Source organism: Thermobia domestica, chromosome 7 (genome assembly GCF_964235325.1).
Source record: "Thermobia domestica chromosome 7, izTheDome1.hap1.1, whole genome shotgun sequence".
Classification (NCBI taxonomy): domain Eukaryota; kingdom Metazoa; phylum Arthropoda; class Insecta; order Zygentoma; family Lepismatidae; genus Thermobia; species Thermobia domestica.
The window spans coordinates 30,956,172-30,969,618 of NC_137460.1; the positions used below are offsets into that span (position 1 = coordinate 30,956,172).

Consider the following 13,447-nt stretch of genomic DNA (forward strand, 5'->3'; position numbering starts at 1 on the left):
AGCAGCTTCAAGACTGAAAGCCCACAGGCGAGGATTAGTTTTGTAAGTTTCATTATAAAAGCAGTGCTCGAAGTGGAAAATCTAAGGAAGTGGTATGTGCAGAGCACAGTACACATACAGATTAGATAATTCCCTCTGCTTTTTATATGTTAGTCGTTTCCCTAATCTTTCGCTGCACCGAAGCAAAACAACTGAATGAGGAAATATGAACAAACGAGCAACGAAATTCCTCCTTACATTTGATAGTGGTTGTCTACATAGTCTACACGGGAAAAGGTGTAATGTAGATTACGTATAGATTACAGTAGACAATCGCGTAGACGTAAAATTATAGTTTACGGCACATCACTGACACACACACACACACACACACACACACACATATATATATATATATATATATATATATATATATATATATATATATATATATATATATATATATTGTTGAGTTGATATTGAGTTTAACGTCCCTTTTAGCAGCGAGGCGTGGACCTACTGATTAACGTGGAATCCGAACTAAATGTGGACGTCTTTTAGGCCGCGCATATATTACTTCCGAATGCGAATTTCCCAGCACGTGTAAATAAATTGGAGAGGCCTCTACTAGTTCCGACTAGCAAATTGTGAAAAAAACGACGAAAAGATGCGAATGATCCCAGCCTGTTGGGGTTGTTCGTCCGAATACGTGCGAAGGAGATTTGTCTGCAGAGGAATTGAGCGCTACGAGAGAAATAAAGTTTGTTTTGCGTGAAAGCAGACGACGTTGCAAGGTGCGGAGATAAAATAAAAAATAAAAATTAGGATGGAAGTAGATGTTCATGGTTTAATAAATTGTGCTTTTGATAAAGTTGCATTGTGGAACCAAGCTTATCCAGATTATCACAAACGACACGTCGCGAACAAATTATGGACAGATGTAAGCAAGGAACTTGGAGTGGAAGGTATGTATATTTTTCTTTGTTTTGTCTTTAAAATATGAAGATTTAATTAATACACGAACTCCAACTTTTTATTCAATTTCTATTTCCTTTCTGTTCCTTAAATAATGATTTTAGGAATATATGTAATTATTAACAAATATGTTTGAAGTAGCAAAAACGGGTTCATTTTACTCATGGAGAAAAGTTACTTAGAAAGTAGATTGATTCTGTAATCTCTAATTTTATTTAGTTAATTTATTTTAAAGTGAAAATAGTAGCGGTTACCACGAAAGCATAATAATAAAGGGAGAGACATTCAGTCTATTTTGCACACAAAGGAAATGCCATTCATCCTTTGAATGTGCAAAATATGTCATTTATCCGCATTCGTCTTCTTCGTGCTCTCAAGATTTTAAGGTACGAATTTTGAAGCAAAAATATTTCACATTGAAGCGCTGAAAGAGACATTGCAACTTGATTCGCATTCGCAATCGCATTCGGAAGCAATAAAGGCGCAGCCTTACACGTGATTCTAGTACCTGTAGTATGCAGCGCCAGGGGCAAGTATATGAACCAGCGTTGCCAGATCTAGCATAATGATGCTAGATCTAGCATAATTTGCATTTCTTTACGATCTAGCATCTTGCTTTTATCATCCTACCCAAATCTAGCATAATTTCAGCAAGTTTATCAAAAAGGCGTAAAACCTGAAGATGAGAAACAAGTTGGTCGTGGGAAGAAAAAGAACGGCAGAAATGTAGCCTCTTTCATCGATTCATATAGTCGGTAAACCATACAGGCAGTCTTATTTTCCGAAGTAAGTTAAAAACGACTTTGGGCTTTTTTTTTTTTTGTGGCTCCACCCAGGGTTTTCTAATCCTTTAACTGCGAGGCATGGTCGGAGCTGTGGGGGCCATTCTCACCCCCCCCCCAACCTTTTGACAATTTCACCATCTTAATTTCTGACTTCATGACCATCTTTATTCCTGAAATGAAAGGTCCGAGACCGACCAAAAATTCCCCCCTCCCCAGCAGACAATTCCCAACTCCGCTTATGCTGCTAGGTAATTTTCTTTCAAAATATGTAAACAAACGCTTTGCATTCATTTATACGATATATACGGCATTGAGTCTAGCAACGACTGCACTAATTTAGTTGAGTTAAAGCTTTGGTGCGTGAAGTATTGAGTTCTATCCACGCATTCTTGCGCTCTGCGTATTTTAAGTTACGGTATCGTATCTCAACTTCGTTCTTTTTTCTTATAAACTCCTGAATTAGTAATTATGAGGATCTAGCATAATTTGACCGAATCTAGCATAATTTCGATCACGTTTTGGAATAATTCCGAGCTGTCAGTCTGGCAACGCTGATTTGAACCAGCGAGTTTTAAACAAACGATTGTGGGTGGATCATTCGTTTGAGGTTTGAAACGTATGTGAAGCAAAGAAGGACTTTGACTCTTTTCCTGACTTGTGTCACTTTTTCCCGATTGTGTCCTGTATATTATTCTATTTTGTTTTTCAATCATAAATCCTCTGTTTGAGGTACACATTTGACCATTTAGCATTAGTAGTACATACGACTACTATGAAGGGAAGCAGAAGCAAAGAAGCTAACATTTCAAACAAGTAAGTGTATATTTATTTATATATATAACTTTGACAAATTTCTTCCATTTTCAGGTTAGGGTAGAGCTTTTTTGGGGTTAAGTTTAGAGTTACCCCTCCGCTTTTTATAAAAATCAGGAAAATTTACAGGAGAAATGAGGTAAGAAATGATAATTTGAAGTTTTTATTTGATGTTTAGGAATGTAAGTTCGGCATGAGAGTTATGTTTAATACGATAAAAGATATGTGGAATTTAGTACTATTTGCCGGATGCGGAAGCATTCGCGGAAGGTTTCAGCAGCATGGTAGTTGTAAAATATGGCGAATATGGTGAACAGGTGTTACGGATGCTCAAAAATAATGAAGAAAACCTTTTAAATTTTTGTGAAGCCCACGGAGTACTAAAGTTAAGTGAAATGTGACAATTTTTAATACTTTAAACACCGTTTTTTGTATGTTGCGAAGTCCAAGGGCAGCTTCAGCCTGGAGGGGCAACTCTAAACTTAAGCCCTTTGTATTTCTGTTAACGGAGCAAGCAATGGATATAGTATACATGAAGCTGCATCAGTTCCCGAAGGAGCAGGACGCTCATACTTTTGGGGATTATTCATTGAGTATGTACAAACTTACAAAGGGGGTAACAAAGCCACTTTTATTTACTTATCGACTAATACGAAAATAAAAATGATCGGACCTGTACTTTATATCTGCATGTGTAATGCCCTTGTACTTTATCTATGTGTGTTTTGGGGGGAGGGGATTTAACTCATATCACATGTCTTGTGTACATGGATACTTCTTACTATTGCACTACGTAGAAAATTTATGGTATTTCATGTAGAAGTGGTAATAGAACACAGAAGAAACGCAGATCAGCGGGTTCTCATGTATACTATTACCGCGGGCGTTGTAAATTAACCCGTGCATAAAACACAAACCAGTTTGTGCTAGGTAGCCACTGAAAAGCGCGAGTGCTATATAACTGAGTCAGGGCAGGAGTGCAGCACGAAAGCCCGAGTGACACCGGTGCGCCCGTAGGGAGCAGGCGCGTCTGCGACGGGGGTTACGCGCATAAACGATGATAGTGGAATAGCACACTAACAGGTATTTATTCCGAAGTTGGTCGTCGCCTACTTTTTGGCTAAAAGTGTAATAATTGGTTTCTTTGTTTACCAAAGTTTTACATTTAATTCACATAATAATGCCGAGTGAGCGTTAGCGAGTGGAGACGGGCTAGTGCCCCGCAGGGCACGTTGTTTTCTGTTTTTATTACAGCTAAATGGGAAGACGGGCCTGTGTTCTAGAAGATTGCTGCCTTCTTGGTTATGTCACTAACCGTTACAGTAAACAATATAACCGCTTCTCGAGTTACTTCCGAGAGAAATTGTCCTCCATTTGAACTCGGAACCAGGACTAATTGGCCAGAAATGCGATACGCCTGCCGACTCACTCACGAAGGAATCCTGATAAAAATACGTTGAACTGATCTTTACATGCTTCTTGATATAATTGTCAAGAGTAATTTCAGAAGAGCAAAAAGATAAACAGTTGCACAAGTGAAATTAATATATAGAATTACATATAAAGATACGAATTATTTGTGTCCACTTTGGCTCAGATTCATTTATACATAAATAGATACCAAAAATACTTCTCATTTCACTAAATGCCTGTCGTGGGGTTTGTATAACCCCCTTCCCACACACACACAAAAAGTACGGCATTTCGAAGTATTTTATCAATAGTAAACATTGAAACGAAACAATATTTAGAATTTTTCTTTGTTTGCTGTTACATAACAATAATAACAACTACAAAAAAATCACAAACATTTATAAACTTAAAAAAAAGTTTTTTTTTGTAGTATAATCTTTTTGAGTAATGAATGGGGAATTTAGGTCTGAATATAACACGAATAATATATGGGAGTGAAACGTGATAACCCACAGATGTGTGTTCATCAAGATTTTACAAACACTTACACTTTTACGAACATTTTTCGTTTTTTGGTTTAAACCAGTTGTTTTTTTTTTGAAAAAACCAGGAGGTTTAAACCACCTTGGTTTAAACCAGCCGACCCTGGTATATATATAGGGTGTAAAAAAATTTAAAGCATCAAACCTACAGAGGTGATTTGTCACATCAGAGCAAAGAAATAGTTCATATGGACCTGTGGTCAAAAGTCCATACTTTCGGTGCTATAGACTGTCGAAGACATAAGAATATAAACTTTAAAAATCTATAGTTTCAGTGTGGGACCGAGCGCAGTCAAGGAAGACATTACTTAAGAACTAGTATGTGCCCTATTCAAATACCCATGTTTCAGAATTCTGCGGTGCTTGCGTATCAATAGACAGTTTATGAGCACTTCAACTTTTCTGAGTATTCCTCTACTGGCTCTATAAAAATTCATGTGTAAGTGCCGCAAGATTCTGAAATATGGATATTTGGATAAGGCACGTACTAGCTCTTAAGTAATGTGTTGACTCGACTGGGATCTGTCTCACAGTAGTGGAACTATAGACGTTTGACCACGGGTCCACATGAACTTTTTTTTTTCTTTTCGTGTACAGAGTAAGAATTAAATTATAACTTAGCTGCTGGTAGTCGAATTTCGGTTAAAACTACGCTAGAAGTCGTGTAGCCGAATAGTAACCGAGCAGTACTTAGTGAAACTACACTTTGCCTTTTCCTGGATTACTATAGTACGGAAGGTATAACGTCATTGCTTTCCCGTGAAAAGTTGTAGTGACGTTTATGGGGAGTTGCCAGCTTGGTTACTCGTGGCTCGCTGAATGCAGTGAATGGTGGCTGGTGATTTGCTATCCTCTTACCACACCCCCAGTGAGGAGCAGGTCCAAGTGCGGGAAGCCAACGACGCTATACCTTCTGACCTTTAGTTACCAAGAAAATTGTCAAAAGGTGTTAACCAACTTACTTGGTTACATTAAGCAAAAGGAATAACAGATGTACAGTTTTGCGGTAAAAATAGCCGTCTCGTCTTTGTAATTGCTCTTTGCACTTAATTATTGCCGGTACTTGGGCTGTTATAGACAATTAGTTATTTTAACCCCTCTTCCTTGGTTGCAGGACTCAGTTATTCAGGATAAATTATCACGTCTCAGTTGATCTTTCTTTTCGAGTATCGAAATTCTTATATAATATTAAATTAGCTGCAGTATGGGATATTTCGAAGTAAATTTTTCTGGTCACAGTATGAAACATCCTCAGATATGCTAGTTACCATTGTCGTGTATGCGATACACTGACAGGGTTTGCCCAAGTGGGCCCAGCCCGAAAAAACCCACCGGGTTTTTTCGGGTTGGACCCACCTGAAAAAACCCATCTTAAACCCACCTGGGTTTTTGACTTTTTTGTTAGTGTATTATTGTTACAACTAAGGTGATCACGTTGAAAGTTATTTTTATCAGATTTTAAACCTTCTTTGGGCGAATTATATGCTTGCATGTTAAGATAGACAACAATATTTAACATAAGACCATTATAAAGCTCTAAATGCACTGAATAAATAAATAAATAAATAACTTCATCTTAGCTTGAAATAATTGTAGAACAAATTAATTTGTGGATTATGCTTATAGCCTATTTGAAGTAAAGTAAGCGATTGTATATTTTAGAAAATACTTTCCGTGAATAGTGTGTTTCCTGACTCGGCGCAGCCGAGGGACGTTATCCTTCATATGTTGACGGGTTTAAGGTCATAGGTGCCGGTACTAACAGTAAATATGTAAATACATTAGTAAAACTATTAGTATTATTTCTTACCTTTGATGGTAACAAAAGTATTCAGTAAAATTTGGTTTTCCAACAACAACAGTTAAGTTCAGTCATTTGTTGCTAGCCTTCAAATAAGCATTCTGTAGAATTAACACTAGCAATAACGTAAAAATTCTTGTCAAAATTAAGAAGCTTAATGCTCGGAGCTCCGAAGACTACGTAACTCTTACTATTTCAAGTGTTGCATTCAAACTTCAGTATTAATGGAAGTTTCGATGTACAGTAAAGCAAGATGCATTTTCAGGGAAAACCCGTCGTGAAAGAAGTGTTCGGGAAATTCCCACAATTGAACCTACAAAGCATCGAAAGTGAATACTTCAACAATAAAACTATATATCTACGCTGGAGGATATTTCATTTCATTTATGACATTTTGAAACATTTACTTTAATAAAATATGAATTATAGGCCTATCTTTGTTAATTGCTTTAAATTAATTTTCAGGAAAGAACCGTCTTGCAACAAGTGCTCGGGAAATTCCCGTAATTGAATGCACAAAGCATCGAAAGTGAACTTCAACAATAAGACCATTTATTTTACGTTAAAATATATTTAAGACATTTTGATGAATTATGTCTTTGTTTTAAATTAATATAGCTATTTGGTATTCATATTTGGCGAACGTCACTGAGGCTCTTAGGATGACTCGATCTACATTTGTTCGTTTGTCTGCCTTTACCACACAGTGTTCAACTTTCGGTCTTTTAAATTTTCAGAATACAAACCAGAGACACTCTAAATTTTCTGTTTAGATTTTGGCAGCATACCAACGTAAAATTACAAAATATCGCGCTTAAAAAAAATAGCTGATATCCACTGACGAAAATCCCGGGGGATGATGGAGACATATCCCCTACAATCTTGGAACTGTCCCCCTTAATAATCCGATTGGAAATGTGTCTTTTAGGAAGAAATGTGATGGTTTGTGTCCAAGTGTCACAACGGAAAGAGATGAAATTTATACCTCCCAGAATAAGCCTCAAATCTGACCGCCTCCCAATGTTGAAGACAACTCTGCTCCCCTACCCATGTTGTCCCAGAGTTCCACACAGGGGACATAAAATATGACTATATTATTATTGCTTTACAACTTTAAAATCAGACTGGCAACATTGAAAACTTTACAGAGAATGATCATATTTGTATCATCCCTTGTAAATAGTTTTCAATGTTGCTAGTCGGATTTTAAAGTTATAAAGCAATAATAATATAGTCATATATTATGTCCCCTGTGGAGGACGCAGGGACCGACATGGGTAATCCTCCTCAGCATTGTTTTTTGCCTTCATAAATATTTTGTACATCGCATATATATATATATACCGTCTTACCCGTCCCCCCAATGTTGAAGACAAATTTGCGCCGCTGATATCCACACTACAAAGCGCAATTTTAGGTCTTCAAAGTTAAAATTTTCAAAGTAGAAGCACGACAGTAAATTAGCTGTATATATTTTGGCGGCATAAAATTTCAAAATGGCGGCCGTTTTTCAAAATAGTGGGTATCCATGCTACAAGGTGCAATTTTCGGACTTTTTAAGTTAGTATTTTGAGGGTAGAAGCACAAGACATTCTAAATTTGCTGTATAGATTTTTTTCGGCATGGGGAAAACATGAAGTTAGTCCATGGTGACCCGTTACTGCCATAAACGCCAAAGATGACTTCGGTAAATACCAGTTACCGGTCGCACACTTTCCCACTTTTTTTTTTTTTAATTGTTGAATTCGGTTTTTGGCAACAAGACGAGAGTAATACCCGGAGTTGGAACTTGCACTATACTCACGAATTTTTCTGCAAGTTTAATACTGTGAATCTGTTCTTCGTTTTCCCGTGTTGCCACATTCTTATCCCCCCTCTCCCCAATACGTCGCAGAGACCCTTACCACGGCCGGTTTCACTGAAGCCATTGCTTTATCGTATCTGTCTGCATCCTGGACATCTGAAAGCAATTTTTAAAGTGGAATGCAGCACCATCAGAAATCACTTATACGGTTTATTAAATTGTAGACACTTATTTTCACGTATTCGAACCTTTTTCTATAACGTATATTTTCGGTTTTCTTCGAGTATTTTTAGAATCTTATTCATGGCTATGAGTACGAGCCGAATCGTGTGTTTTGTCATCGCTTATTACAGCAAAACTGTAAGTTGTTTCATGATAATATATCACTCCCGTAAAGAAGGAGATTTGCTCGTTTCTCCAGTGATCACTCTGAACTTCCCTTTGCAGAATAACAGTCCAATTTAAGCGAAGTCCACATGCAGTAAGATAGAATTTGTATCTTGAAATTTTACACGATGCTTTGCGGTAGCATTTTTTTTTTTTTTTTTTTTTTTACATTTCGTTGTTTTCATTGTTGCCAACTGTGACTTCAAAGTTAACGAAAGTTCGCTAACTTAAAAAGGCTGTAGTTCATTCATGAAGCATTGGTCGAGAATGCTATTTGGTGTGTTTATTATTCATGTACAGTTGAACCATCTGACAAAATTTAAGAATTTTAAATTATGTTGTTTTCGAGAAAATGACGATTTTTGAAAATTTGACGATTTCTCGAATTTTTTGCGATAAAACTGCTGCACACAGAAGTGATACCTTTTTTTTTGGGGGGGGGGAAAGCGGGTAACTAGGTCTTACCAACCGTGAAAACGGAATTTAAAATTTTGAACCGGAAGTGCTCAAAAAAGCATAAACTTCGACTTTTCACATAAACTTACGTTCATTTGTTAATTTATGTACAAAAAAGATACGCATGCGCAAACCAAACTATAGTAAAATATAGTTTATTCATATCCCTATGTGTATACCACAACAAGAATTATAACTCTACATGTCTCCATTGCTGAATTGTGAGGCTCCGAATTTGATCATTTTCCACTTTTTCTACAATTCATGAATTGTACTCCCCGTCCATGATGGCCCATTACTTGGTGGGAATTTTTTTTCCGACAAAAAAAAAAAAAAATACGGGTCCCTTAAAAACATGTCTAGTTCCTATTAAAGAAAAAAAAGTTTGAACAATATCTGAGATGGTGATGGTACACTTTTATTTTTTATTTATTTATTTATTTTTGCCTCAATTGAAATGGAAGGCACCAGATATCTATTTTAAGTTAAAAACAATGTACGTTTCTCATTAATTTTAGTTACTATAAAAATGTGACTTAAAATTCGTAAAATACTGTACATATTTTAATTTTTTGCATTTTCTTTTTCTATAATAGATTATTAAAACACATGGTACAAAACAAGAAATGTTTATTAAGTACTGACCTGTTCCGAGAGATCAGAAAAAATGAATACAAGCTGGTTTTGAAATGAAAATGGTGTTCTTTATGCTATGTATTGGGTAGTTCAGGAAGTGAGTATTTATTGAATGTTTTATTATTCGATATGCCCATTAAACCATATAGTTGAGACTCTATTGTATTGATAGACAGTTGAGACACTATAATATTAATAAATTTTCATAGAAATAGGCACTAATTATACATTTAAATAGGAAGAATGGGTCAAATAGAATTTACTGTAGGCAGCCAATGACACCCCAAAATTAACAAACTTTTGTTCTTTATAATATATCGAACGTAAAGGAACGACATTGGTTGATTTGGCGCTTTATTGATGCATTTCGAAGGAAAAAAGAGAAGCAGGACACGAGGCAATGCTTCGAGAAGACGATCCGACCAAGAAAAGAAGAAAATTCCCGACGAGAGCTCACGTCGTGGTTCGGATTCCACGCTAATCAGTAGGTTCACGTTTTGTATAGCCTAGCTGTTCACGGGACGTTAAACTCAAAATCAACTGAACTGAAAGAAGAAAATATATTCAAGCTGATGAAAGAATTCGCCGTACAGAATTTTGAAACTGTTGACATTGCAGAATAATGCTGGATTTGGCCCATAATTCCGTCATGGAATGTTAATGTCATGGTAATTGTAACATAAGACAAAGTAAATTATTCAATAGGTATATTAGATTTCACTGTTGTTTCCTTTCCAATTATCTGTGTTGCAAATACGTAGTAATAAGCAGTAATGCAGTGTATTGAATTGCTATGAAGTTATGAATATCCTTTACGTTAGAGATATTGTAAAGATAACTTCACAGAAGTTTACTTTGGGGTGTTGTAGGATGCCTACAGCAAATTTTATTTTAGCCCAATATAGATTCATGCTGAAAAAAATTTCCTCGGTTCATTGTCTCCGATTTTCCTGAAATTGGGATATATCATTCTAAAAACAAAATAATTAGACCCATTTTTTTCTGCATTATACAAAAAAAAATATTAGAAATAAATTAAGCATTTGTTGCAACTGAGACTTTCAGTGACTGTTTGCCATGGCATTTTAAAGAAAATGTGGATCAAATTTAACCTTTCCGAACTTCTTAATTTTAGGTTGTGCAGTTATTTTTTGAGTTTTAGTGATATTAATGCCTATTTTTAAGGCTTTTAGTACGTAATCATCCGGTTTCTATTTTTGAAGTACATTATAACCCATTTAAGTAGATTAACCTATTTAGATATACGGCTTTGCGTCCAAACGTCTCGCGCCCAAACGTCCTGCTCCGGTATCACAGGGTGGTATAGGAGCAGAGGGCTGGTGTTATTTATCACTAGCCTTTAAGATATATACAGGGTGTTTCAGATAAAATGTCCAGTGCTTATAAATCCAAAACGACTGAGAATAAAAAGATGAAACAAAAACTGACATAGGAAAATGTCATAGGGCGCATCACATAGTGTTGTTCTGGTGACCCTCAGGGCTCTCCTTCAAGGGGGCCCAGGGGCCAACTTCAAATTTTCAAATAGGAACACGTATTGAATCATACCTCATTCAATAGTACTTGAAAAACGAAACAACTTTTGTAGGAAACAATTTTCGATTTGGGCTACCGTTTTCAAAATGGCCGCAAAAAGTGGGTCTGTATCAGGTAAAACGTCCAGTGCTTATAGGCCTAAATCAGAAACGGCTGAGAATAGAGAGATGAAACAAAAACTGAGATAAAAACGATGATAAATCATATCAAGTGGTGGTGTTGTGGTGACCCCCAGGAAACTCCGTGAAGGGGTCCCAGGTGCCAACTTCAAACTGATACAGGACTTTTTGCGGCCATTTTGAAAACGGTGCCCCAAATCGAAAATTGTCTCCTACAAAAGTTGTTTCGTATTTCAAGGACTATTCAATGAGGTATGTTTCAATACATGTTCCCATTTGAAAATTCGAAGTTGACCCCTAGGCCCCCGTGAAGGAGTTTGACTACGGGCCTATGATATAAAGTACTCTCCAACTACCTCCATAAAAATTGTTGCGTGAGTACCTTAGGATTCTAAACCATGTATTTTTTGAATAGAGCACATATTAGTTCCTAAGTGAAGTCTTGACCCGACTTTGGTAGGTCCCATAGTTTTAGAGCTATGGACCTTTAGAATTGATTTTTTTATGTTTTCGGGAGCCTATAACACGTGAACGATGGGCTTTTCGCCCTAAGTTTATTGGAACTTTTTTGTTTGTTTTACTCTCAGAAAACACTCCTCTGCTTTTGTACGACGAATTTAGCGCCATACTGTAGGTATCGTTAAAAAAATGTAAATATTAAGCTAGGCTTAATCTGCACTTTTTTAAAAAAGTTTATATCTCTATTACTTTATGGCAGGCATGCATATAGCGGAGTTGGGATTTGGGCGCCAGAGTCCAGTGGGCAAGCTCTGTGTCGGTTTTCTACATTATTTATTTACAAATACTGAACAAAAATTCAGAATAAATTAAATCCTTTAAAAGTTTTTTTTTTTTTCTTTTTAACTCTCTTTGAAGCGAGCTTATCTTCTTTATCTTTTAAGTCGAAGCAGGAAATATAAACCACCGAACGATTTCTGTGTATGAACTCTGTCAAACTCGTAACCCAGCTGAGTTACTTTTGTTCCTTCGCTCAGTAATACTCATGCATCTACATTTTCCATTTTCATCCTAAGTTAAGTTTATTGTGTTCTGTAATATCATTATTTTAAGTTTGGATCATAGTTTCAATTCTATATCTACACTATAACTTTATTCAGCGTACCAAATTTGAGTGATAGTTATTAAGATATTTAGTATATAACTTCCAAAAGTATAGGAAACAATGTTTTAGTATTTTGGATAGCCTGAGGTAAGATAAAAAAACTGCATAAAACGCTTCGTTTGACTTACCCTTGATTCTGAGATATTTCGTTTTTAAATTTTGCTACACATGCTACAAATAGTAATTTTACAACAATTGCTTTATTTTAGGAGTCCACTGTGCTTGGAGGCTATCAACCGAGATGATTTCAAGGTACGCCGCACACAGGTACTACATAGACGGTACCAAATTTGACCGTAAGTAAGGATGAATCCCAGAAAAAGGAAGAAAGTGTTGTGACTCACCTAGCATTTCAAAGTGTCTTCCTATGTGATGAACTATCACCAGCCTCCCATCATTAGCGCGCGGCTTGCTCAATTTGCAGATTCGACGAAAAACGTTTTATATACCCACCCAACCAGGTACATTCTAGGAACGTGCCATTTAAGTTCCATATGTACCGTTTACGTACCTGGTACTTGAAAAATGTACATTTCATATGCATAGCACGTGTCGCTAGGTACGTGCCTTTCGAGGAATTTCTGACACTTGAAAGGTACTTTTACATGCTTCACTGGAATGTGAGGAATGTGAATGGCACATACCCCATGTACCATGGCATGGTTGTGCGTAAGTTGCTTCGTATTGCGACTAGGGTTGCCAATTTAGCCACTTTGTGACGAGATCTGGCCATTTTGAGAACGTCGTTAGTCACATAATTTCCAAAGAGCCAATAGTGGCTTTTTAGCCATATGCTTTTCACTTCTATAGCCACTTTCTGAGTTTAGCCACATTGTAATATATTGTGTGTGTCATTTTGCAATTTTCTGACGTTTGATGCGTTCTCTAGGTTGTAACATTCTAAACCCCACTGTCAGAATTGTCCTCATAAAATTAGCATTGATGGTTATATTGTGACGTTACACAGCAGAGAATTAGTTCAAAACCTGTACGTTAAAACTAGACGTTAAATAAAATTTTCGGGAAGACGTAAGTTTAAGTATAAACTAACTCCTTA

The 13,447-nt window shown here is 36.4% G+C and overlaps 1 long non-coding RNA gene across 1 annotated transcript; it reads left to right on the plus strand.

Annotated features, from left to right (window-relative positions):
- Positions 1–2,309: 2,309 nt before the first annotated feature.
- Positions 2,310–13,114, plus strand: LOC145688843 (uncharacterized). Its single transcript, XR_014132002.1, has 3 exons — positions 2,310–2,552; positions 9,552–9,688; positions 12,600–13,114. It is a non-coding gene; the product is annotated as an uncharacterized LOC145688843 (long non-coding RNA).
- Positions 13,115–13,447: the final 333 nt, after the last annotated feature.